The 26,927-nt window shown below is 42.0% G+C and overlaps 1 protein-coding gene and 3 long non-coding RNA genes across 4 annotated transcripts in view; 2 read left to right on the top strand and 2 right to left on the bottom strand.

The window, feature by feature from the left end:
- LOC132475127 (uncharacterized) overlaps positions 1 to 7,159 on the top strand; it is a 53,898-nt gene extending 46,739 nt beyond the window's left edge. The window contains exon 2 of the long non-coding RNA XR_009529819.1: positions 6,047 to 7,159. This is a non-coding gene — a long non-coding RNA (uncharacterized LOC132475127). The remainder of the gene's footprint in view (positions 1 to 6,046) is intronic.
- The window catches only part of LOC132475106 (uncharacterized), a 444,510-nt gene that overhangs the window by 122,116 nt on the left and 295,467 nt on the right, over positions 1 to 26,927 (bottom strand). The gene's annotated exons all lie outside the window — the stretch shown is intronic.
- LOC132475158 (uncharacterized) lies at positions 561 to 2,139 on the top strand. Its single transcript, XR_009529824.1, has 3 exons — positions 561 to 760; positions 1,409 to 1,500; positions 1,973 to 2,139. It is a non-coding gene; the product is annotated as an uncharacterized LOC132475158 (long non-coding RNA).
- LOC132475125 (uncharacterized) lies at positions 14,180 to 15,222 on the bottom strand. Its single transcript, XR_009529817.1, has 2 exons — positions 14,839 to 15,222; positions 14,180 to 14,744 (listed from the first exon to the last, which is right to left on the bottom strand). It is a non-coding gene; the product is annotated as an uncharacterized LOC132475125 (long non-coding RNA).

The raw sequence follows: 26,927 nt of genomic DNA, 5'->3' as shown, positions 1-26,927 counted from the left end.
TGCTCGATCTCGCCGTTTCACCGAGCATGCATCGGAGGTGGCTCGTGTGTACTTGCAACCGCTATAAATCCCAGGATGCATTTCGCACTCGCAGCAGTACGATGGCGGACAATATGGAGAAGACGCACAACTGTAGCTTAAGTTACTCTTAACTTATATATATATTTATATAATATATAATATAATAATAATAATAATAATAATATAAGATAATATATAAATATATATATAAAGTCGTGGGTGTATAGCTTATACACATGACAGGACACGCATATCTTTTAAATTTTTATTCATTCAGAATATTTACATACTATTTGAAAATGAAAGAGGCTTGGATTTTGTTTTATATCATTTGTTTATATTGTTCAGTAGTATATGCCTAAATGAGGCCGTAGCACAGTTAACGGACGAGCAGAGGTGGTGACATCATCGAGTCCGCTGCTGTTCCAATTGCAGGTACGTACTCGCGTGCTCGCAAGTCTGTGCTTGAAGTAGGCCTACAGACTTGCCAAGTACGTGCTTGCAAGTCATCGAGTCCGTAGTACGCGTGCTAGGAATTGAGATACGGCCCAAGGTTCCTTCAAATGCGGCCTACGAATGCAGCCTTCTTTTCCCGGATTTGAAGGATGCATCGGCTGTATCCTTCACGGCCCAACGTATCCCAAGATCCTTCACGGCCCAACGTATCCCTCCGAAGATTCATTGCGCATTCAATCAATGGAGTTGGCGGAGAATGGCGATTTAAGTTTTGCATTTAAATGTAAGTATTTGGTTTCTAATCACTCGAGTATTTAACGATACAAATGTTAAAAAAAACAAGGGCCCTTAAAACTTTTTTCATTAAAGTAATAGGCAATATAAGTAAGGTAACGTTAGTTAGTGACGCTGTAACGTTAACTAATGGTGCGTTCCAGAGCCCATCCAAAGCAATGGGATGTGGGACTTATCCTATCTGAACTGTACTAGCTCCTACTTGGTGAAGTGGGGGTAGGCCGATCATCCCTCAGTTCGCTAGTAGGAGGTTCCACTTCGACGGTGGGATGTTCCACTTCGACAGGCATTCCAGTGCACTTTTCTTAGTTGGAGGTAGGATAAGTCCCACGTCCCACTGGTTTGTATGGGCTCTGGAACGCACCATAAGAACACCCGTTTAGCCCTATAGTTTCAAATTGAAGAGGTCAAAATGGTTATATTTACCGAAAGTGTGGCGATTATATAGATAATTTGCTATTCTGTAACGTTAGATAAATGGACCAACGCGAACACAGGTTGTGGACCCTGGTTTTCAGACCGTAACGTTACAGACGTTGGGATTGATTACACAGTTAACTTGGTTATTTTGCTATTTAAGCTGCTTTTGTTTGGTAGTGTAAAGCAAAACTAATTCTAACATTTGGTTTTGGTTTAGGGAGCCAGCAGCATACTGCTCGATTTATTCAATTGAGGGGGGAGAACGATGAGCTGTTCACCGGGGTGAAATACTCAGCAAGCGGCTTTGGGGTTAAGGAAACAATCATTTATTTATATTGTAAGTTAGTTTATAAAAAATATTATAGGCCATTTATATACTACATTTGACCATCTTGTAAAGGTTTGTTAAATTATCCCTCATTAAACAGCAGGACAGATACAACATCCCCAGAAATCGTTTACTACGATGTCCTATTTTGGCTTATTAAAGAAAGAAAGACAAAAAAGTCACAGCTCGCATCAGTACTAGACGGCACTAGAAAAACACACAAAGAAAAAGGGTGTTTTGACTTCTACTGGTTGTCTTATTATTATGGGCTTCATATAGGATGAGGGCTAATTTAAATGTAACCTTTACAAGATGGTCAAATGTATATATTATAAATGGCCTATTGTTAACATGGGCTATTAACATGATTGATAAATGTGTCTCTTGTTTTCTCTGATTAATAATGTCTCTGTGTTTAGGACAATTCTGGAGCAAATAGGTCTGCAGGGGAAGGTGACTCCCCTGCAGGCAAAGAAAAAATGGGACAATTTAAAAAATATACATAAAGTATGAACAGGTCATTTTAAATATACATTATTTGTTTTAACCATGCAAGTTAATAAACACTTTTGCTGAAATTTTTTTTGATACTGCTGTTGTTGTTAACTGCCATGATTGATTTCCTCTGCCTTAGGAAGTATCCAGGGTCAGGAGAGGGGGTAGGTGGGAAACCCACTGCTGCCACTTGGCCCTGGTTTGTCCCCATGGATAAGGTATTGGGACAGAGGCATTCCACCAACCCCCCTGTCCTAATTGCCTCCATCCCTGAGAACACACCAGGGCCAAGTACAGCAAGTACAGCAGTGGTGGATCAGGAGGTGGAGGACAAGGATCAGGAGGAGGAAAGACAGCGAGGGCCAAGGTCCAGAAAGAGGGACAGAGAGGAAGACATGTTCCAGTTAATGTCTGGGTTAGAGTCCTAGAATCTGGGTTGGAGTCCCAGAGAAAGGAACAAGTTCCTTAGGTCGGGTTGGAGTCCCAGAGAAAGGACCAAGTTCCTTTAGGTCGGGTTGGAGTCCCAGAGAAAGGACCAAGTTCCTTAGGTCGGGTTGGAGTCCCAGAGAAAGGACCAAGTTCCTTTAGGTTGGAGTCCCGACGTGGGTTCCTTTGGTTCGTGGTTTGAGTTCCTAGTAGGGCTGGGACGACGCGTCGACGTAATCGATGACGTCGAACGCGTAAATTACGTTGACGCGAAAAATGCGCGTCGATTAAAAAAAATAAATAAAAAAAAGGTGGGCGGCGCCGGAGCGTAGTTGCAACGCGAGTGTCTCCTCAGACTTTCATAAGTGCAAGGCGCCACGCACTCGTTCCTCTAAAGTATGGGAATTATTTAATGTGAAAGGAAACTATTCCGCGATATGTCGTCTTTGCAAAATGGAGATGACTTTCCATTCTAGCACCACGGCAATTCACCAGCACCTGAAGAGGCGCCACCCGGTAGCAGCTGCAGATGACCGAGCACCGTAGAATTCTAAGAATGCATTACTTTGCACTTTTATTTTGGAATTTAAAGGCAATAAACATGTATTGAAATGTTAAGGAATTCATATGTTTTTCATTCAGATATGTAAATCAACATGTATAAATTGCTATTAGTCAATTAATGGGGAGATAATCGAGAATCGAAATCGAATCGGACTGAAAAAATGAATCGTTAGATGAAGCGATGCATCGAAAAAATAATCGCTAGATTAATCGTTTAAAAAATAATCGTTTATCCCAGCCTTAGTTCCAAGTTCTGTCTGGGTTAGAGTCCTAGAATCTGGATTGGAGTCCCAGAGAAAGGACCAAGTTCCTTTAGGTCGGGTTGGAGTCCCAGAGAAAGGACCAAGTTCCTTTAGGTCGGGTTGGAGTCCCGACTTGGGTTCCAGAGAGACTGTTGATCTGATCTTAAATACATTGCACTTTCAATTTTACTTACTAAAAAGCCTTTTTAACTTTCAATTAAATTTTCTATTTTTACCTTAAAGATACATGATCTGATACCAGCGAGAAAGGATAAGGGTTACTAGAATCCGGGTTGGAGTCCCAGGGAAAGTACCAAGTTCCTTTAGGTCGGGTTGGAGTCCCGACGCGGATACCAGAGAGACTGTTGATCTGATCTTAAATACAATGCACTTTCTATTTTACTCATTTCTTTGCATACGTTTTCTTTTACTTATCTATTATTTTATTTTATTGTATGACAATGTTTATACGTGAAGCACTTTGAGTCTGCCTTGTGTATGAAAAGTGCTACATGAATAAAGTTGCCTTGCCTTAATAAAAGAGGACATGAGGCTACAAAGGGAGGCAGAGGAGAGAAGAGCCCAGGAGAGCAGGGAAAGAATGGATAGGTTTTTCTCAATTTTGGAGCGTTTGGTGGACAAATAACTTATGTTCTGTTATATTTAACGCATTGTTTATTATTATTTACATATTTATAGAAACTAACTTATTTAACTAACTATTTATTAACTAACTATTTAACTAACTTTTTTGTATTGACTAATGTATTTGTATATAACTTATAAAACATATATACAACAATAAAACTATTTACAACAAAAAACATTCATGTGACTATTTACAACAAATATTATAAAACGACTATGTACAAAAACATAATGATCAATAATAATTTTTGTTGGTTCCTTTGTTCTATTTCTCGCGCTGTCCGGTATAATTAAGCAATAGATCACTTCAGTCAGTGGTATGTGCTCATTATACCACTGTGAAGGGGGTCGCCGGCCCTCCGCACGCTTTTATACAACGGTTACTATTATGGCGAAACGAAAGTCATAGACACACTACATTTAAAAAGAAACCAAGAAAGTCAAAGTAGCCGTTTTATTAAAGAATACAAAAAAGTAGTCCCTCCTGGCTGCCTTCAAAATGCACAACGGTCGCTATGCAACACACTTTAGCGTCCCTCCGAGAGAAGGCTCGGCTAGAGCGGTTCTCCGGCAATTTATCCTATGGAGCAGTTCACTTGCCGTGTGCCTAAGCTTTCGTTAGTCTCTCCATCGCCTTGCTCACTCCCAGAGAAACAACATTTACACCCTCTCCATCATCCAACATATGTTTTACTTTGTAACTGTTTCTACTTCCAGGCGCGGAGTGATATGCAAACTTTCACAAAATGATCGGGCCTCATAACAGTTATGTATACCCAGGTGAAAAAGTAGTATACTTTAGTGTATTACAAGTATAATTCAATTATACAAAAGTTAGTACAAGTATACTTTTACTTTTTGTGCTTAATTTAAAGTATACTTAACATATACTTTTAAAAAGTGTACTTCACAATAGATGTCATTCAATTCAACTTTAACGTACTTAAAAATAAGTATACTAATCCTGCAATACTTAAAGTGGTATTGCTTTGTACTTTTAAAAAGTATACTTTATTTTAAGTTTATTTAAATTGTACCTAAGTGTACTTAGAAAAAGTATACTAAATTGCAAATACTTAGATTGGTAATTTAGTGTACTTATAAAAAGTGTACTTTATTGTAAGTGTATTGTAATTTGTGTATGTAGCCCTTTTACCCCTATAATAAAGAGGGCAGGGCCCTAGGTTCTTCTATCAATCTTAACAGAACTAGTTTTGATTTCCTATAATTGGTAACCATACAACAAGAGCATCCTTAATAAATATTAAACACTGAACATACACAATATCAACACTGAATTAGTAAGCAGCCAACAAAAAGGTAAGTAGTTGAACGTTTACTTATTTTAGAACAAAATATAAATGCATGTGCATGTCACAGATAATAACATCACTAAACTAAGCCGGCATAATATATAAAAGAAAACATAAGAAAACAATCCCGTACAAAAAGAAAACCCTGTTGCAGGCCTGTTGATGAATAGTAGTCCTCTTCGCTCCTCCGAGCCAAAGAGAACACGGTAGGCTACTCACACGTCCAGGTGAGCGGCAACGGGCGTCCTTGAATGTCCGTGGAAAGACCAGTATGGGGAAAGCCCTCGAAAGTCTGTCTAAAGGACAAAGGCGCTCCTCACTGGCTTGTTGCTTGATTCCTCTTCGCCAGAGGAAGGTGAGCCAACCCTCGTGGTCACACCCACTATCTGGTGCGGAGGTCCACGGGAAAATCCCTTGTAGTAGCGTCGCTAGCCGCGCTGGTTAGCAGGCCACTACTGTTCAGCTACTTTCGTTAAGCAACTGACCGGGTCGTTTATGTGGACTGGTCCGGTGGAGCTTTCAGTAAAGTTCGTGTTGAACTTTATATTGAATTTTAAGAGTTGCTGATATGTCATCAACAGACTGTGGCCTGTGGCGTAGCGGGGGCCTGTGGCGTAGCGGGACCGGGCGTACCGGGGGCACGTGGCGTAGCGGGACCACGTTGCGTAGCGGGGGCACGTGGCGTACCGGGGGCTGCGTTTTTTTACGTTTTGCATGCTCCGATTGGGCACGTGCTCCGAACGGGCACTCCCCCAATGGGCACAAGCACTAGTCTGTGTCAATGTAATATATTGTTTATCTTAAGTCTTAAATCACATGCATCCTTCCTGTTTTCACAGACGCGGTCAGGGAGAAATTCCCCAACACCATGGTTAGTGAGATCCGGGCCCTGCGGCGGAGGAAATGCAATAATGAGGGCTACACCAAGGTTGCTCCTCAGTAGCTTTATTATATATGTTATATATGTCAGACGTTTTAAAGTTAGGTGTTGTTGAATGTATGTTTGTATTAATATTTAAATTAAAGTTTTTGTTTGTACAATTTAAGTGTTTTTTGTCATGGAACAAAATAGCACCCATGGAGTGTACTAAAATGGTACCAGAAAGAAGTGCATGTGAAGTATAATAGTGATGTATTGTAAGTATATTTCTGTAGTATTTATAAAGTACTTAGCAGTATAACAGTATTGTACTTAAAATACCCTTAACATACACTTCCACTTTAAATTATAGTATAATAACTATACTTTAAGTACTTGCCTTTGATGCTTAAATTGTGATAAAAATGTACTATAAATCAATATTAAATACTTGTATTAACATAATGGCACACTTAAAAAGTACTAAATATAGTCAGAAAGTGTATTTGAATTTAATTTGAAATATTATAGAGGTATGATAATAGTTTGTTCAAAATACACTTATTCTGTAGTATAAGTAGTGATAAAATACACTTCATATACACTTCCACTCTACATTATAGTATTATAACATTATACTTAAAGTACATGCCTTTGATGCTTAAATTGTGACACAAATGTACTATAAATACATAATAAATGCATTTTTATTTACATAATTGCACACTTTAAAAGTACTAAATATAGTCAGAAAGTGTACTTGAATTTAATTAGAAATATGACAGAGGAATGATAATAGTGTGTTAAAAATACACTTCTATTATGTAGTATAAGCAGTGATAAAATACACTCAATATACACTTCTGCTCCTCATTAGAGTATAATAACATTGTACTTAAAGTGCATGCCTTTGATGCTGCAATTGTGATAGAAATGACTATAAATACATTTTAATTAACATAATGGCAGACTTAAAAAGTACTAAATATAGTCAGAAAGTGTATTTGAATTTAATTTGAAATATGACAGAGGTATGATAATAGTGTGTTCAAAATAGACTTATATACGACTATCAATTGAACCATAATGCCTTTTTAAGTATATTTCAAACACACTGGTAATATAATGCTATTGTACTGCAAGTGTGTTTCAAATGCTAAAAATCATACTTTTCACTAGTGTACTTCAGTACACTTAAAGGTTGTCAAAAGTTGTGCCATTTTAGCATACTATTTACACTTGGAGTATACTGGAGTATATCTATAGTAGTATTTAAGAAGGTATACCTTAGTACACTTTGGTATACTTGAATGCGACGAAATTAGTACAGAATACAGTTACATACTAAAAGTGGACTTAGTGCATCCCTTCAAAAGTGTAGTTGATGCATAATATATTTTCACCTGGGCATGCTCATTATACAACAGTTAGGAACCAATCAGATCGCTGGATTTAGGCCCCCGTTGTATAACTTCTGTTTACTAACAGGTCAGGTCAGCTGTCAGGGTTGCTAGGTGACAGGAGCAGCGGGTGGTCACGCAAGATAAAGGGCGGTAACGGTTTGTTACGTAAACCGGAAATGCTCCGTAGGCTAGACGTCCCATTTCTAGGCTGCGTCCTATGAATTGGGACACACCCTACGTCTTTCTGGCGGCCATCTCTTCTTAGTTTGTTACCAGACTCCGGTTGCATTGTGGGATAGCGTAGTGAACTCCGTTGTTTACTGTGGCGGTAGTACGCATCGGAAACGTTTTCCGTACTACACAATGCGTACTGAGCATTCGGACGTGCTATATTTGTGACGTACTACAAAATGCATACTATATAGCAGTCAAGTATGAGTATTCGGATTCAGCCATAGACATCTTATAACATAGACGCAGCATTGGCTGCTGGGCATAGCCGCGGGAACGTATTCTCAGCAGGGGGTGCTGGAAAAAAAAAAATATTTTTTCAATTACACCAGTGCATGCGCGCACAGTCGAAAATCAATCGTTGCGTTCACACCATGGTTCACATCCAGCTGCTCACAGAACAAGTTTAGCGGACCACCGCTCCCCACACTTTTTCATATAACTTTTTTTCAGCACTAGCCGGTCATATGAGCATTAAATAAACGCTGCGTCTCAAAATGCATTGGACAGCAGCGACGATGACCTGCTTTGCCACGGGCCGAAACAGTGCGGAGCGACCACAGCCAGAGCGAACACAGCGGGGCAGAGGAGTGTCAGGAATAGTCTTTGGTGTAGGCCTACACATCAGTACGGCCTATTTGCACTACTGTTTAGTGGCAATGCAGTGTTTTATTCTATGCCTTTTTATTTTCGTATATTATTAAAATGAATACAATTTATTTATTGATAAAAACAAGATCTGGTCTTCAAATCTTTTTTCCAAATATAGGTCGTCTTACAATGGGGTTTGTGTTTATATTCGGACCAATACGGTACAGCGGGCGCTCACATGACGTTAAGCATTTCCTGGTGCATAATGTGACGCTTCAGAACCTAAAATCCCGTTTCTCCCCGTTGACACGACAACACATTACCGGCGTTTTCAGAAATCTCCACTTCGGCTGGAGTTTTTAGGAATGATTGTTTTCTGTGATAAGACAGGGCCTCAGACAGGGGGTGCTGCAGCACCCCCAGCACCCCTACATCCCGCGGTACTGCTGCTGGGACGCGAGAAATACGGCCGCCATCTTGGAGTGGTCAACCGGGAGCAGCAACAGGTGGCGTCTACAGCAGAAACAGAATGCCGGGCTTGTTGTTCAGCGTATTCCTGCTCAAATCGGCGGACCATCCACAATAGGTAACATAAATAATATGTCCATGGGCTTGATTGACAGTAGCGTCGTCTTGTTTGCCTTCGTAATTTCCCTATGGTCTCCGCGGTAAACGTTACAACGCTTTGAACTGTGGGCAATTCCCTTAGGTGAAGTCTGCACTGATATGGACCATGGACACATTATAAAATGGACAACGGATTCCAAAATGGTGCCCATTCATTCCTATATAAACCATGGATATGGACTCACAGAAAGGGCTCGGTAAGTGTGGACTCAAACCCTCACGCCCTTTGGATTTTGACATTGGGACAGCCCTAAAGCCTTGATAATTTTCCGAGAACACGCAGCAAAGTCTGTGAGTCCGGACATTGGGATAGGGCATATAGGTCACATCTTACAAGTAAAGGTCCTTTTACATTGAGCGCAATTTTATACCCATGTCAATCTAATAATTACTAATCTGAACGGGACTAATAGCTTTACTCGAGTTATTACTGACTAGTTTTAATTGATATTGAATATGTTGGACAATGAAGAAAGAAGGCAGCCTTTCCCACAAACCACTTTTATTTTTCCCCAAACAGACGTCCTTCCTGGCTTGGGCTCAGAAAGTTAACATAATATATATAAAAACAATGAACTGACACAATCGTAGTGGATTGTTAAAAATAATCATGATCTTGCTTTGGCACTATGTCAACACAAATGTTCATAAAAAAGTTGTTTCGGTGATCACAACCATCTATACCTCTATACCGGTCTATAGGAGGTACCTGAGGGGAACAGCTTAGTACTAGCGGAGGAAGGAGGATCTATTCTAAACATGATATCAATAATTACTTTACAAGGTCAAGACTTTTGGAAAAAGACTGCAGACTGAAAACTCATCTCTCGTTCCTGTAATATAGCAATTAAAGAAGCTCCCTTATTGAACGCATTTCATGTACTTGCATGATTCCTGCTTTTTGGGTTTCATCTTCCATTGTGGAATGCAATTACTGTAAGTTGCTTTGCACTCAAGTGTCAGCTAAATAAATGTAATGTAAAAGTACAGAATTTAATAAATCTGTCTATATTTTGAATTTCTGTGGAAGTGGCCGATAACACTAACCTGACTCTCGCCCGATGAATTTTTTCCACCTAGCTCCACTCATCCATGTATGATCAATTCATTGGAGAGGTGTTTTAGAAGGATGGGCCATAACAAAAATCCTTGATTGGATAAACCACTTGTCCGTCATCTTTATTGACGTGCTACTTCAACCACTCACATCGAAACCAACCCGTGACGCTGATGAGAGCGTTCTCTGATGTTCTTTTAAAGAAAGAATATTCGCTAGATTGAACCACACGGATGAAATAGCATCGTCAATGTTGACGCTTGCCTCCTCGATGCGAGCCGCCATTGTTGTCTGAATCAAAACAGTCCCTTGTCCGCTACGTCACATCTATACAAATCCCGCCCGGCAGTCCTGATTGGCTCAACCATTAAATCTGGTCCCAAAATCTGGGAGCGATCCCAGATGGATGAGTGGAGCTAGTTGGAGCGAAATTCCTCTGTGGTCGCGAGTCAGGTTACATTAACACAGCACAGGGTCGCAACTGATGCCAACGCTTCAAAAATGCCTTGGCAGAGTATGTGCATCTTGACCACTGGTGGAGCAAAGCTGCATGAGCAATTGTGCCATTTAAACAGTTTATACGGTAAAGATGGACTCGACAAGAGCCTAGCTCTTACGGCTGCTTACACTTTTGAATAATCTTTCTGTCGTCCTCATCTGGCCGTATCCCAACGACCACTGTTTCAGGTAATTCTGCATATCTTCACTGTTTTCTTTGGACAGTCCCATCTAGTTCACTATGGCACTTCATCAATTCTGAGGAAGCAAACAGGCAGGTCCTTAGTGCACATACAAAAACCAAGTTCAACTCAATTGCAACTACAACCACATTACATTACTACCACAAATAATATTGAATGGAAACTAATGGATCCTGTAAAAGAGGGGAGCTGCTCAAATGGGCTGGACGTTCACTGTGTGTGGGTGAAGTACGTTACCTCTCAATAACTGATGAGTCTCGACCGGTAGGTGCTTCAGGTCAGTCAGACAATTCAGCAGGTCCTGTGCTGTTGTCTTTCCTGGTGGTCTTCGGCACTTCCACCGCACCAACATCATCAGCTTCTGCATGGCCACAGGTCTATGTTCTGCCTTGATTTCATCCAAATCTTTGGTCGTTAGCTCCAGGTGGATGGCAGCCGGCTCCCACTCCTGTCCCAGCGTATCGGCCACATTCATGAGCTCCTTGTCAGTCAGAGTCTCTCCTGTGGAGTGGGTTTCAGTGATGCTGTCTGAAAAAAAGACAAAGACAATCCACATACAGGCAGATCAAGACATCTCAAAAGAGAAAACACTCACGAAACATACTTCTTAATCATTTGTCCTGAGACCAATCATCTGATTCAAAAGATGACACCCGCTCACCTGACACATCTACCGTGCAAGGTTTCTTATTGGCCACATCTTCAGATTTACTTCCATTTCTTTTCCGGCCTCCATTTCCTGAAGACGTACATTACATAAATTGTCAATTTATTTATGTGTAAATTCTGCCCTGTTCCCTTTCAAGGAAATGCTCTGTGACCCTGTGATACCAACTAGCTGTCTTTTCGAGTGACCATCATTGTCCTCTCAGTGGCCAGCAGGGAAAGGCTAGTTAAACGGCCTTGGCCCATTGTGTTACGGGTGTAGGACTTGAGCCACTTTAAACAGGAGAAGCTCCTTTCTACACCTGCAGATGTAGCTCCTATTGTTGCCACTAATGAGAACATTTTGTAAAGCTGAGGCATTGCACTGTCCAACTCCATTGTTAAGGGTTGCAGATAAGGACCCAGGTGCAGACCAGATGCAATTGGCAAAAATATTTATTCATTTTCTTCAGGATTCAAACAAAGGGTAGACGGGTCAAAAAGTCAATCATAAAGTCAAAACTGTAACGCACAAAAGATCCAGGCGATCCAGGATCCTCGTCTTTGAGATGGAAGTTTTCAAACGCATTTTTAGTCAATGAAATGTTAACACAACAGTATATAGTTGACCATTTAATTTTTGAAGTTTTAGGGGAGGCCAAGCTTCCCTTGTAGTCTTAGAGAAATTGCCACTGGTTTACGGGGTTAGGGTGAGTCTATAAACCTGTAACAAACCTATGAAAGGTATCCGGTCAAATCAGCATTTTTAGAAGAAAATATGTAATATGTTCTCAGAGGAGCCAAGGAACACAGCACAACCCTTACCTTTGTTTTGTTTCCTTTGCTTTACCAACGTCTTGTCGTCTACATGTCCTAGGATATGTAAAAGGATCGTCAGTCAGTTTTACGATGTCAACAATACACCTTCCAAGTTTAGGAAGGTGTATGGTAAAGTTTTATTCCACCCAAATGTAATCCCGAGTGGACGATAATGAATCAGTGGATCCCAGTGGATTAAAGGACAAAGAAGCTCCCCTCTTGTCAAAACAAAGCTGGTACTGACTGTTTCTTTTAAAAGTACATGGTAACAACTCACCCACACCAGCAGGAGAAGAGATAAGACCCAGGGTGGAGCATAAGTCATTGTACTTCTTCTTCATACTAGCAATCATTATCCGACTTGCTTTCTCCCCTTTACCGATCACCATATCGATCAGACACCGTGCTCGGTCCTTTCTGCTCCTCTCGTTCTCCATGACAGAGACTTTGTCCTCAGTACTGAACACTTTCTGCTGCAAAAGGTCATCCAGGAGACCTCTGATAACTGAGATTTTAACTGTCTTCACAAATTCACAACGGACCATTCGAAGCTCCACTGGAAAATAAATCAAAAGGCAAAAAAAAATGACGGCATGGAAACACGATAGTTGAGGCAGGGTGTTCAACACATTGTTCAGAATTTTGGACCACAGAATTCAGGAGACATTGATTAATCTCTTCTTGACCTCTGTAAATTTTAAACCATTTGTCGTACCACCATGTCCCCCACAACATATCTCATCAATAAGATGTTTGTTTGCTTGACTTAGTTTAATCAAAATGTACTACATTAAGTTCACTTTTCCATAAGAATAAGCAGTTCCTCGTTATATAGTTGGTCAAGTGAGATGCGGTCGGCGAGGTGTTCTGTCTTGGGCCAGCTCGGTCAAACGTTGTCCGTTGTCTGTGCTCTTAATGAAGCCTATATCAACAATGTTTGGAGGCCTACTAATTGGCCCAATGTTTTAAGTACAGGTAGGTAGGTGTGTACTGCTATGCATTAATATTTATATTTATCTGTTCCTTAGACCATACAGCAAAGGTCCTTAATATTATAGTCATACATCAACTGTAGTAGGCCGGGCTAGGGCGAGCCTACAAACCTGTTACAAGCCTATGAAAAGGTATCCGGTCGAATCAGCATTTTAGAAGAAATTATGTAATATTTTCTCAAAGGAGCCAAGGAACACAGCAAAACCCTTACCTCTTTTTGGTTTCCTTGGCTTTACCACCGTCTTCTTGGATATATTTCCTACGATATGAAAAAGGATCGTCAGTCGGACTTACGATGTCAACCGTAAACCTTCCAAGCAGTGGCGGTGGGTCAATAGGGGGCGCTAGGGCGCCACCCCTCCGTGAAATATCCACTTGAATATTTCTGCCAAGTATGAATCAACAATTATAAATACAAAATAAATCGACAAAAATACATGGTGTTTATCCTCGTTTAATTGTGTGATATACTGTACTTGCACTGCCCGCAACCATTAAATGCGTCTGAACTTCAATGATTTGGGCTAGGCTAGTTATTGGTCATTTGAAATAAAGCCCTCCTCCAAGTCTGGGGCGGCGGTCACGTTGATGTCAATGTAAGCTCGCAAACTTTTTGCTGTCTTATCAAGCAGACACAACATTTGAAGAAAATTCGCCCTCGGGTCGCACCAGTGTGCGACCCAGCCCAATGGTATTGCTTTTGTTTTTTGTTATCACCACATGATTGGACAATTCAGCGAATCCATCAAATAGGCTACCTCCCTCAGGAGCATTCGCGCAACACAACTACATGTAGAGAAGAGATAGATCGCTAACTAGCAGAGAGTTGTAAGCACTTTCCACCCTTTTCAGTGGACGAATTGGACTCCCCAAGCAATGTTATACTTAAAAAACCTTCGGCCTGTAGCATATAAACAAAATGAAGCAACTGTCCCATATTTCTAACAGCATTTGAATTAGACATTGAGACTCACAAAAAATGGATGCTATAGGACAGTGGTCATGATTTGTCTCAATATGAGAATAGGCATTTTTATTTACTCAGGACTAGGCCTGGAATTTCGTGATTTTAGGGGCAAGGCCACTTGGCTTGCAGCGGGGCAATTCTTTTGGGGCATAAAGGCCACATGCCAGGGCATCAAGACCTTAAGTTAAAAAACATGATTTAGATTTAACTTAAATAGACAAATACATTTCTAAAAGCATTAACACCTTTTTACTAAACAGCGTAACACTTCTACAGAAATTGTTCATTTTTTTGCAGTTTTTATCTGCATCTTGAAGAGCCCTTTTGCAATAATTCTCCACTTCTTTTTGAAAAAGAAAATAATTTGAGTGAATTTGTTGAATTTTGTTAAACGTTAAAACTTTATTATTGTCTATAAGATTAGAATTTGCCATAAATAATATATGTATTTTTAATTACACATTATAATAATGATTACAAAAAAATGACAATAACCCTCCCTCTGGGCAGTGGTGGTTCTACGTCCATTTACGCCCCGGGCAAAACTTCTTCCAAGCAGGGGGGGGGGGGGGGAGAACCTACGGACTTCAGTGGGGGTTTCATTCCGTCTGTGCACGGCAACTTCTCAACGAGCAGGTGTGCGCCTGCAGCCAGAGGGGGCGCCAAAATATCTATTCCCCACACAATGTTTTGTAGTACATCATTGATAACCGCTATGCAGCGCGATTTGTTTTTTACCGCTCGTGGCGCCCCCCATGTGATTTGGCGCCCCCCACAAATATGCCGCCCCGGGCGGCTGCCTGGTTCGCCCGTACCTAAAACCGCCACTGCCTCTGGGCATACGATTTTCAGAAGGGCATCACGGCCAGATAGCGGGGCGACGACGGCCATGGCAGTCGTGGCCGCCGGGGAGATTCCTGCCCTGCTCAGCACAAATACTCACTATTTCTCGCTCTGGAAGTTATTCTACAAAGTCCTGCAATTTCTCAGATTAATACTATAAACTGCTTTTGAATTGGCAATCCTTGATAAGCGTTTGGTTTACAGTTCATATCCCAGAATCCCAAAAGGATGTTTCCAGAAAGCCACACACCTTTGACCTTGGTAAAAAAATGATGTATGAAGTAGGGCCCGACCGATATTGATTTTTGAGTGCCGATGCCGATTATTTTCAGAGAAAAATTACGATTACGATTTAATCGGCCGATTAAAAAAAAAAAAAAAAAAACCATATAAAACGTAGTTTTTGATACCTTAAATATACTTTCAACACTTTTGACGAATATGTGAATTGAATGCAGAAACTTTGAGTGTTTTAGAATACATTTACAGTCAAAAATGAGTGTAACGTAAAATGTAAAATAAATAACTAACTCCCAATGTGCTGCGCTCGTGAGCAGTGACTAACACGTGCGTGCTGAGCAGTATGGTCTCACCGTTAGAGTCTACAGTATAACAAATTAACATGGCTGGGACCTAAAGAAAAACAGGCACAACATGCTCAAACAACGCGTCTTGTGTACATTGGTGAGGTGAGCGCGCAGCTGCCTGAGCGAGCGTGCTTTCATGTTGTATGGTAAAATTCAATCTCCTCTTTTTTACTCCAGCTAAAGTTGTTAGTTAGCAAGGCGAGGACGAGCGCAATCTGCAGGATACTAATCGCAATAACATTTCAAAAAAAATAAAAATCGGTTGTAATCTGCGTCTTTTTGGCCGATGCCGATTATTTTCAAAAAGGCTATAATCGGCCGATTAAATCGGCAGGCCGATAAATCGGTCGGGCCCTAGTATGAAGTAGTGTGTGTGAAATGTATTTTTTCAGGGAAGAACTATGATATACGTTCTCCCCACTGTTTTGGCCTGCACTGTATTTTCAGGGCATCCATGTGATCAACTCCTTAATTTACAATCAGTGGGAGGAACGTTCTTGCTAGTTGTACTTGGAAGAATGAACTTGAAGGTCACGAGCACACAGAACGCTTTTGACAGTTTGAGACGGTGTGTTCTTGATGGTATTGTGCACAGCACAGAGGACGCTTGTAGTCCTCCAAAATAGGAACCAGGCTTCATCACCTAAAACAATTGAAGGTCAACCTACTCCTCAACCGTACACAAAAAATATATAATGTCTACTTAAAACAAAAATAACCCTTTCATACTGCTTCTGTAGTTTATTTGATAAAATAAATGTTATACAGTTGTTGGCCGGCTTTCCTTCAACCATTGTAGTCCGCCGTCTGCCCGGTCAGCTGCAGTGGTGCGTGGGGCGAGAGGGTCTCAGAGAGCTGCTGGCCGGCCGGCTAGCTAGTTTGCCCCAAAATTCAAAACCTGCACAGTAGATTCCTCGCCCAAATCTTTATCAGAGGTGAATTAAGTGATGAAATAGCATACAAAAAATACATATTGCGTTCTTGGTCTGCTCTGTTGTTTACCGCTCCTCGCTGGAATGCCAAAATGAATTCTGGGGTACCAGTGCTGCCAAGTTCCTTCTAAATACCAACTGGTGCATCCTGGGTAAAATGGGCGTGTCGAGAACACTTTTAAGCTAGTTTGATATTGACGTATCATATCTATACAATTGGCCTCTTCTGTGCCCTGTACTACGAACCTCACTGAACATGCCCAGGCTTTCTTGGGAAAGCCTGGATCGACAGAGACGCAACTCGAGATCAGAGTTAAATGGTACTACGAAGCTCACTTAGGATTTGATTAGTCGAACCAGGTTTTTTCCGCTTTAGGTTCAATGCGCGTTCACGTGAAAGGGGCGTGTATCGCGTCATTTTACTCACCTTTACAAACTGGATAGATCAGGCAGTCTAGATAAATGTGTACAAGTGAAAAGATTCTGCATATATTCTATACAATAACTATGCCAAATGCAGAATTGTTCGCCATTAATCCCAATAGAGTGATGATGATATCAAAATGCAAAGACATTTTGAAAACCTGCCTTATTATATAATTTAGGGAACTCACTTTAAATACCCCCTATGTAAGAAATATATCACATCTGTTTTCAACCGCAGATAGTTAGCGCCGCGGCAGTGGCGTAGTGGATTAGTATAAGACCCGAAGGCCAGCGACCGGGGTTCAAATTCGACGTGCTGCCTCCACTCTGTCTCTCTCACCGAGCCCCATACGTATCCTGTCCCCCCCTGCCCTCTTCCCTTTTGTTCTGATTCTCTTGGGAAGAGGTGTATGCATTTATTTCCCCCCATTTTGTGGTTTTGTAGTTTACCATTCTTTACATTAATTATTTTGACTATACATTGTCATGTAAATATCAATGCATAGATTGCAGTGTTTTGGTGAACTTTATAACGATATGCTAGCATGCACCACCTGACCTTCGTGTAATCATGCTAGTACCCCTCCCCCTCTGTGTGCTTTGTATAGGAGTTGGAGGATTGTTTAAGGGCACTTTCTGAAAGGAAGCTGTTTCATATTTATCTTCAGCGGCAAACAATAAATGGACGTCGGATTTCCCGAGTCCGGACAGATCCTGGGTCACGTCTTGACTTAAGAAAAATACACGAAGCAGATTCAGCCGGTCACATACATAAGGATGATCAAATGGAAAACCTGCTCCCGACCAGGTTTGGTTGAGAGCATAAGTCACCATGGTGATACAGCGACGCTAAAAGAGATCGACTTTCGTGTCCCAGCTAACCCAGGCTTTGAGCGCAACATACCTCGCTAACCCACTAATCGAGGTTCGTAGTACAGGCCACTGGATTACTGTTCTCCTGTTTCCCTGAAGTTAGGGGGTAAGGCCATACGACACCATCGACATGTAACTGACGGCAACGGACCATCACTGTAAAGTAAACTATGGAGTTCTATGACCGGGCTATGGATGCAAACACATCCATTAGGAACTATGTCTGACCAAGTGTTTCCAGTTTTGGTCATTTGAGAAGCTAGAGAAATGGATTGTGTGGCCTATGTTGGGTTCTATGAAATGTCAGTCATGTGAATCATTTGTACGAAACAAGCCATAGGTTTGGAATTGATGTTCCAGACTCCCAACAGATTCCAGAAAGCAACACACCGTTGACCTTGTTTAAAAAGTATGTATTTATAAAATGATTTCTTGTTATATTATATGATTGATGTATAATGTATTATGATGATTTATTTATCAACTCACCCAGCATCCCGTCACTAGCAGGCATTTTGAGGGGCAGAGACGAGGAACGCTCACCAGGAAGGCTCCCCTGTCCGCTACTGCATGAAGGCTTCTTCTTAACAGGTTTAGATAGATTCTTTACAAGTCCTGAAAGACAAATCAAGAGAAATTACAGATGGTTTTTCTTTTTTCGTTTTCAACTCAAGGACAATAATGAATGGGCTTGTTTGGGCGACTACAGACTACTGAAATATTATTTAAATACAATTATTCAAAATAACACCTGGAACAAGAATAGGCTCTAAAATGCTGGGGGAAACCCTGATGGCTACATGCCCTGCCTTTTCATCTCAGGCTTTGAGGGCCCTCCCCCCATTGGGTCCCTTGGTAACCCCCCCCCCCCACTATGACGCCCCTGTGTGTGGATGAACTACTGTACCTTTCAATAACTGTTGAGTCTCGACCGGTATGTCCTCCAGGCCCTTCATACCTCTCAGCGGGTCCTTTGCTTTGGCCTTTCCTGGTGAGCGATTGCAGCTTTTCCTTTTGGTTTTTTCACCTGCTTTGAGTTGGAAATCACTTTTGTAACACTGTATGACAACTCAGCACGACGTATGGTAAAACTGACGTAACATAAACCGTATATTATACCGATTAAATAGATTTAACATAGACCATTTAAAAATAAAAAACGACCTGCCTATGCAAAGTCTTTGTGTCAAAAACTGCATTAGCTTGGTGTCTGGCCTGAGCCACTTGTCAAAGTAGCACAGCGTAGTAAACTAGATTGCTATTGACGTATAATATCAATAAATTAGGCCTCAACTGGATTACTGGATTGCTGTTTTTGTGTGTTTCCTTGAAGTTAGGGGGTAAAGGCAGTATGACGCCATCAACATGTGACCGACGGCAACGGACCGTTACTGTAAAGTAAACTATGGATTCCTCTAGGTTTGAACATTGTTGGGAACATTTTGGATTTTGCAAATACACAACTCAACAGAAATATAACATAGTATATTTAATAGGTAAATGTTACATATTTGGCCTTTAATATCTGAGGTATTCTATTATAGACTTGTTTAACACCTGGAACAAGAATCGGCTGTAAAATGCTGAGGGAAACCCTGATGGCTCCTTGTCCTGCCTTTTCATCTCAGGCTTTGAGGGCCCTCCCCCCATTGGGGCCCTTGGTAACCAGTCCCGCCCCCCACCCCCACTATGACGCCCCTGTGTTTGGATGGACTACTGCACCTTTCAATAACTGTTGAGTCTCGACCGGTAGGTCCTCAAGGCCCTTCATACCTCTCAGCGGGTCCTTTGCTTTGGCCTTTCCTGGTGGTCGATTGCCGCTTTTCCTTTCGGTTTTTACGCCTGCTTTGAGTTGGAAATCCTTGATCAACTTCTCTCACTTTTGTAACACTGCATGACAACTCAGCACAACGTATGGTTAAACTGAGATAACATAAACCGTATATTATACAGATTAAACAGATTTAACATAGACTATAATACAGATTAAACAGAATTAACATAGACCGTTTTAAAATAAAAAACGACCTGCCTATGCAAAGTCTTTGTATCAAAAAAAGTGGCATTAGCCACTTGTCAAAGTAGCACAGCGTAGTTAGCTAGATTGCTATTGACATATCATATCAATACATTAGGCCTCTACTAGAATACTGGATTACTGTTTTCGTTAGTTTCCTTGAAGTTATGGGTTAAAGGCCATATGACGCCATCGACATGTGACCGACGGGCTGTAAAGTAAACTATGCAATTCTCTGGGTTTGAACATTGTTGAAAACATTTTGGATTCTGCAAATACACAACTCAACAGAATATATAGTAAATTTAATGCGTAAATGTTACATATAATGGCCTTTAATATCTGAGGGATTTTAATATTGATGTGTATCTTGGATTTTTTAACTGATTAATGATGGATTGCATCAGAGACCAGGAGGGTTTTAAGTACAGCCAGTTAAGAATGCTTCATTGTGCTTCTTTAACATCAGTCTTTTGTATTATAATTAGTGCTGTCAGTTTAACGCGTCATTGACGGCGTTAACGCAAACCAATTTTAACTGCGTTAATTGTTCTATTTTTTTAATTCTCTTTTGGCTCGGCAAACGTTGTCGTTTTTTCACCTGCTGTCTAGCAACAACTCGTCACGTTAGAAAAACTACAACACCATACCGGATCTAGCTACACCGGAAACAAAACAACAAGCACGCCGCACAAACTTGTTGGGGCAAGCAAGGATACGGAGCGGGTGAAAAACTCCTTAAAAGTGTGTTGTGTGTGTGTGTTTGTGTGTCACTCTGTTCAAGCCTGCATAAGAGTTCAATGTTGTCATTAGCTGTTACGTATTTCTGACCAATCGCAGTTCAAGGCCCACCCGGGCTGTACCACTTCGGGAGGGGCCGCTCAGTTACTCCCCTCTAGACAAAATCGACTTGGTTTGCGACGTTGACAGTTTGTAATTGCTGCGTACGTTGAGTGAGTGAGAGGTTGCGGGTGCAAAGCTCAGGCTTCCTGACGGCGTTGCAAGGAATTTTATAAACGCAATATTGTTATCCCGCAGTATTCAGCCCGACAGCCCCGAAACGTTAACGGCCCAGCGGGAACTCTCCCGATTACCACTCCGCCTGTGTGTGTGTGTGTGTGTGTGTGTGTGTGTGTGTGTGTGTGTGTGTGTGTGTGTGTGTGTGTGTGTGTGTGTGTGTGTGTGTGTGTGTGTGTGTGTGTGTGTGTGTGTGTGTGTGTGTGTGTGTGTGTGTGATTCACTAGCCTGGTAATGTGTATGGGCCTACGTACGGTAGGAATATTCATACTGGTTTAAATAATAAATGTTATAATATTTCCCATCTTTGCTGAGCAAGAGTTTTGTTAGAAAGTTCAGTGATTGAAACAAATAAAAGCCTGGGCTATTGAAGTTTTACTGTAGGCCTACCACTGTCATGCACCTACCCGATGTCAAGTGGACCGGGTTGACTTCACTGCGGGTCCCTCTTCTTATATCAATCTTGCCAAATATATTTTATTACTGTCCTCCTCAACACTCTCTGATCTCACTAAAAGGCTGGCAGCACGAAATCAAGGGATCATTTGAATAGAAAAAATAATATTTTAATCGCTTGGCAGCACTAATTATAATATGATATTGTGTACCCTGTGTTTCTTTTGTCATCAAACAACACGCACACGCACACACACAGACCATACTGTCAAGAAGCTATAGAAATGGGTCGTGTGGACTCTGGTGGGTTCCATAAAATGTCGACCATCACAAGATTTTCATAATCTAAAATATATGCCAGTCATACGAATGATTTATGTTTGAAAACAATCCATAGGTTTAGGATTTATGTCCCAGAATCCCCAACAGATATTCCAAAGAACACACACCTTTGACCTTGTTAAAAAAATCAAGTATGTATTTATAACTCATAGGGCCCTATCTTGCATCCGGCGCAAGTGACTTCGTCACTGGCGCATGTGTCGTTGCTAGTTTACAACTGGCGCAGAGCGTTCTTTTCCCACCACCGCCACTTGCCGGTAAATTAGGGATTGATCATGCGCCCCAAGGGGCGGTTCGGCGGAAGGAGGAGGCGTGTTCTGGCGCAAACGGTATTTTGCCGTTTCTGAATACCATTGCGCTACTGACCAGGAAATACCTGGTTTAAAGTCAGTGGCGCGTTGTTCAGATGCTATTTTAAGGGCGCATGCGATGCATACGGATTGCTTGTGCACCTCGCGCATACACTTTGCTTCTCCCATCTACCTAGCCGCACATTCTTGGTTAATTATTTGGGAAAGAACAGCGGTAATAAGTTGTACTTTTAAATCAATGCATCTGCAAACACCGTACAGCAAACACATATTTTCTTGACAGAGACATCGTGTAGGCCTACGTGCCCTTAACTTTTAGGATGGATGAGTATTTGATCGTGAAAAACATTGTTTTACCGCGAGTGAGTGTTAAAAAGAATGAATGAATGCGGGCGCGTGCTCTGTTTAAACACACGCAAACTAAACACGTAACGCACAATCAATGGCAATGTCTATTACCGCGGGGACACATGCATATTAGGATAGCATACAATACTGATAAGAAACAATGTTTATAATGTATTGTGTATGTAATTAAATAGAACCACAGTTACCGCATATCATATGTTATATCATATACGTTTTCTTTGCCGAAATTTATTTGAGGACTCAGTATTTCTGAAGTTGTGGAAGAAAACCCCTTATTCCATGTGTGAATTACGCCATATTATTTGGCAATAAACTGAGCCATTTGCAGTTTGAAATTCATGTGCATCTGTCTCATCGGAGACTGCAGACGCGCTGTCAAAATATCAACTCGTCCGATTCAAATGCGCTCATGACTCTTAAAGGGGATGGGAGCTCGCACTCATTGGTTTGTTGGACGTTACGCCCAAACCACACCTACGGGTAACTAGGCTGCTTCAGACCAACCCTTTTGACACTTGCGCCGCGACGCAAGTGTCATTTATCCGCCTGTAAAATAGCGATAGCGCCGTAGAACCGCCCACAAAGCTACTTGCGCTTTGCGCTTCCCACTTGCATTTCAGACCGTTAAAATAGGGCCCATAGTATGTATTAGGTCACAATATGTTATTATATGATCTTTTATTTATCTGGTGTGTGTGAAATGTATTTTGACAGGGTAAAACTATGATATAGAGTGTTATGTTACCCATTACTCCTAAAAGTAGGAGACTTACTGTGGGAAGGTATTTTGGGGAGGGATATAGACGGGAACGTCGGACCAGGATGGCCTTTCTGTCCGCTATATTTCTCAACATCACCTAAACTTCTGTGTGTTCTACTTAATTCAAAGCCTACAATAAGTACACAATTTGTGCCATGGAATATGAGTGTCATTAACTTGCATTGGAGCAAAATCTGTGGCCATATCACAGGAATTGGTGTGTTTCCGTGAGGATTCCACGGATTTTGAGTTAAGCGTCCGTGGTCATTTCACGGATTTCTGTGAGACCAGGTTGACTACAGGATTATGCAGGTTGACTCACTAAAACTAGGAGACTTCAACTCACCGAGCATCCCGTTACTAGCAGGCATTTTGAGGGGCAGAGATGAGGACAACTCACCAGGACGGCTCCCCTGTCCGCTACTGCATGACGGCTTCTTCTTAACAGGTTTAGAACGATTCTGTACAAGTCCTGCAAGACAAATCAAGAGAAATTACTGATGGATTTTTTTTTTTTTCAACTCAAGCACAATAATGAATGGGCTTGTTTGCGCGATAGATTACAGACTACTCAAATATTATTTCAACCCAATTATTCAAAATAACACCTGGAACAAGAATAGGCTGTAAAATGCTGTGGGAAACCCTGATGGCTACTTGTCCTGCCTTTTCATCTCAGGCTTTGAGGGCCCTCCCCCCATTGGGGCCCTTGGTAACCAGTCCTGCTCCTCCCCCCCACTATGACGCCCCTGTGTGTGGGTGAAGTACTGTACCTATCAAAAACTGACGAGTCTTGACCGGTAGGTCCTCAAGGCCCTTCATACCTCTCAGCGGGTCCTTTGCTTTGGCCTTTCCTGGTGGTCGATTGCAGCTTTTCCTTTTGGTTTTTTCACCTGCTTTGAGTCGGAAATCCTTGGTCAACTCACCTTTGTATCACTGTATGACAACTCAGCACGACGTATGGTTAAACTGACATAATTTAAACCGTATCATATACAGATTAAATAGATTTAACATAGACTGTAAATAATACAGATTTAACAGATTTAACATAGACTGTTTAAAAATAAAAAACAACCTGCCTAAGTAAAGTCTTTGTGTCAAAAATTGCATTAGCTTGATGTCTGGCATGAGCCACTTGCCAAAGTAGAACAGCGTAGTAAGCTAGATTGCTATTGATGCATCATATCGATACATTAGGCCTTTACTGGATTACTGTTTTCGTGTGTTTCCCTGAAGTTACGGGGTAATGGCCATATGACGTCATCGACATTACTGTTACTGTAAAGTAAACTATGGATATCTTTGGGTTACTTAATGTAATCCCTGGTTCTTTGATAACAGAGTGAGGTGTTTCACTATGGGAATCGCCTAGGCGTGACCTACTACTGGAAGCTCCAATTGCACCACGTCTGTCCTTGACAGACAGGTCGGACTGTGCCACAGGGTCCCGCCCCCTGCACTTATACAGTCGACCCGCCCTCCTCAAATCATTCTATACCGGTTTCTTTCCGTGTAAATGCAAGGAGGGACGTGTTGGTGAAACACCTCACTCTGTTATCAAAGAACCAGGGATTACGTTAAGTAACCCAAAGTTATTTTTCTAACTTCGCTCGGTGTTTCACTATGGGAGATATAGACCACTCCCGTATTGCATATGTCTCCCGATGCAAATTCAGCCAGGCAGCAAATATCCCTTTGAGTCTGAGATCGTCTCCAGCACGGCTTGAGAAACAGAAGGCCCTGAGACATCCAGCCTATAAAACATAACAAAGGTGTGAGGCGTAGCCCAGCTTGCCGCAGCACAAATGTCATGCACTGACACTCCCCTGAATAAGGCCCATGAAGTAGCCATACCCCTTGTGGAGTGGGCCCTCAAGCCATGGGGGGGCTGCAAGCCCCTACTTTCATAAGCAAGAGATATAGCCTCCACAATCCAGTGGGATAGCCTCTGGCGGGACAAAGGCTTGCCTCTATGGGGAGTGGCCCAAGACACGAACAGTTGATCCCCTTTCCTAAAAGCAGCTGACCGACTCACATATACATGTAGGGCCCACACTGGGCATAATGTATTGAGTCTCTGCTCCTCCACAGAGGAGAACGGAGGCGGGTGAAACGCCGACAGTTCCACCGTGAGACACCTATAGACACTGCATGAGAGACGTTAGTCTCCTCTCTGATAGTGTGACGCGATAAGAGAGAGTTTATGTGGAGACCCAAATATTCCGCACATTCTGTGGGGTCCACATGGCTCTTTTCCCAATTTACGCAGAATCCCAGAGTCCTCAGATGATTTACCACTGTAGTAGAATCTCTGAGTGCCTGTTCGCGTGAAATGGAACATAATCGTCCCGATAAGAGAATATTCTGATGCCGCTGTTTCTTAGCCGTGACAGTGCTGCCTCCACACACCTGCTGAACACTCTCGGGGCCAACGATAGCCCGAACGGGACTACTTGGTATTCGTAAGCCCTGTTCTGAAACGTGAACCGGAGAAATTTCCAGTGTGCGGGATAGATGGCAGTGTGAATACACACACTGTAACGCAAGTGTTGTACACTTCTTTTTTATTTGGATAACCGTTCTCCTGTTGGTGTTATGACGCATAACACGTCGGGTTCTCTGACGTCTCTTGTATTTCCACAACGAGACTCGTAGTAGGGGTTAATTCAGCCATGGCTCAGAAGGAATTGGGGGAAAGGAACTTTGGCTTTGACTCCCTGAAGTACATGAACCGCGACATGGAGGAAAAAGGGATTGTTGCCCGCGATTGTTTCGGCATCACCGCCTCGGCGCTGCCCGCTGCCCTCTGCCCGCATCCGAGGCGGTGGTGCCTCGTCAGCGGGCAGCGGGGCTCCGGCATGAGACAATCGCGAGCAACAATCCCTTTCTCCTCCATGTCGCGGTTCAGTCTACTTCAGTTTGATCTGGAAGAGGAAGAACCAGTGACGTCGGAGAACATGACTCAGTCGTTTGAGAATCATAATATCGTCTGGAGGCGCACACAGTTTTGGCCGTGATTATAAATATTATATGATAGTGATATCTATGTATAATATGATATTATTTAGATATAGAGCTCCAGGACTCCCGCCGGAGCACCCGGAGTGTTCTAGAATATTTAAAGTAGAAACGGGTGGCCAAAAGCTGTCATATTGTTAGAAATGTGTGCTTTTTGGCATGAAAAAATTGAAATTACGTGTCCCAGATCACGAATCAATAGATTAAATGACGTGACAGTGTCACGTATTTCCGTGAGACTGGGTTGAAACATGAGCGCATGGTACCGTGGTCGCAAGCTGCTCAGGGCCACACCCCCACCCTCCACCTTGACCCGCCTCTAAAAAATGGCGAAAGCTCATTGTGGGACTGGCTCGTAGTGGCTGTAATTATGCACCAAGATTGAATTTCTCGAACGTCTTCAAGTACTTTATTAGGGGCCCACTAACAGCTAGATAAAAGTATACATAAATTAGCATGCCATGGAATCTTTAAATTATTATTTTTGTATTTTTGTATGGGAAACGTAATTCTAAACTCTTTATTTTGTATTTTTGCATTTATTGTTTCTTAGGGTATTTTCTATTATTGAGTTGTAATCGTTTCTGACGAATGACCAACTGTTTTTTTCTGTCTCTTTTTCTGCACTCACACTAGGGCCGTTTGCCTGTTCCGTGCAGCAGGAAGATTCAGCACGATTCCCCCCTCACCACTCCCCCCGCTGGCCCGTGGTCACACTGCTCCCAAAGGCCGTGGCCTGGGCACGATTGCTCCTTCATACATACGTCATCACGTCGTAATACGATAAATACGTCATACGATAAATACGTCATCACCAATCGTGGTGTCCAACTGCGACTTGAAAGCTGTCGTCAGCCCAAATTTCAAGTAAACACTCGACTTCACTATCGCACCAACGTAAACCCACTCGTGAAACACTAGCCGCCATGGTTT

Source organism: Gadus macrocephalus, chromosome 16, assembly GCF_031168955.1.
Source record: "Gadus macrocephalus chromosome 16, ASM3116895v1".
In the NCBI taxonomy this organism is placed as follows: domain Eukaryota; kingdom Metazoa; phylum Chordata; class Actinopteri; order Gadiformes; family Gadidae; genus Gadus; species Gadus macrocephalus.
This window is presented reverse-complemented; position numbering and strand designations above follow the sequence as displayed.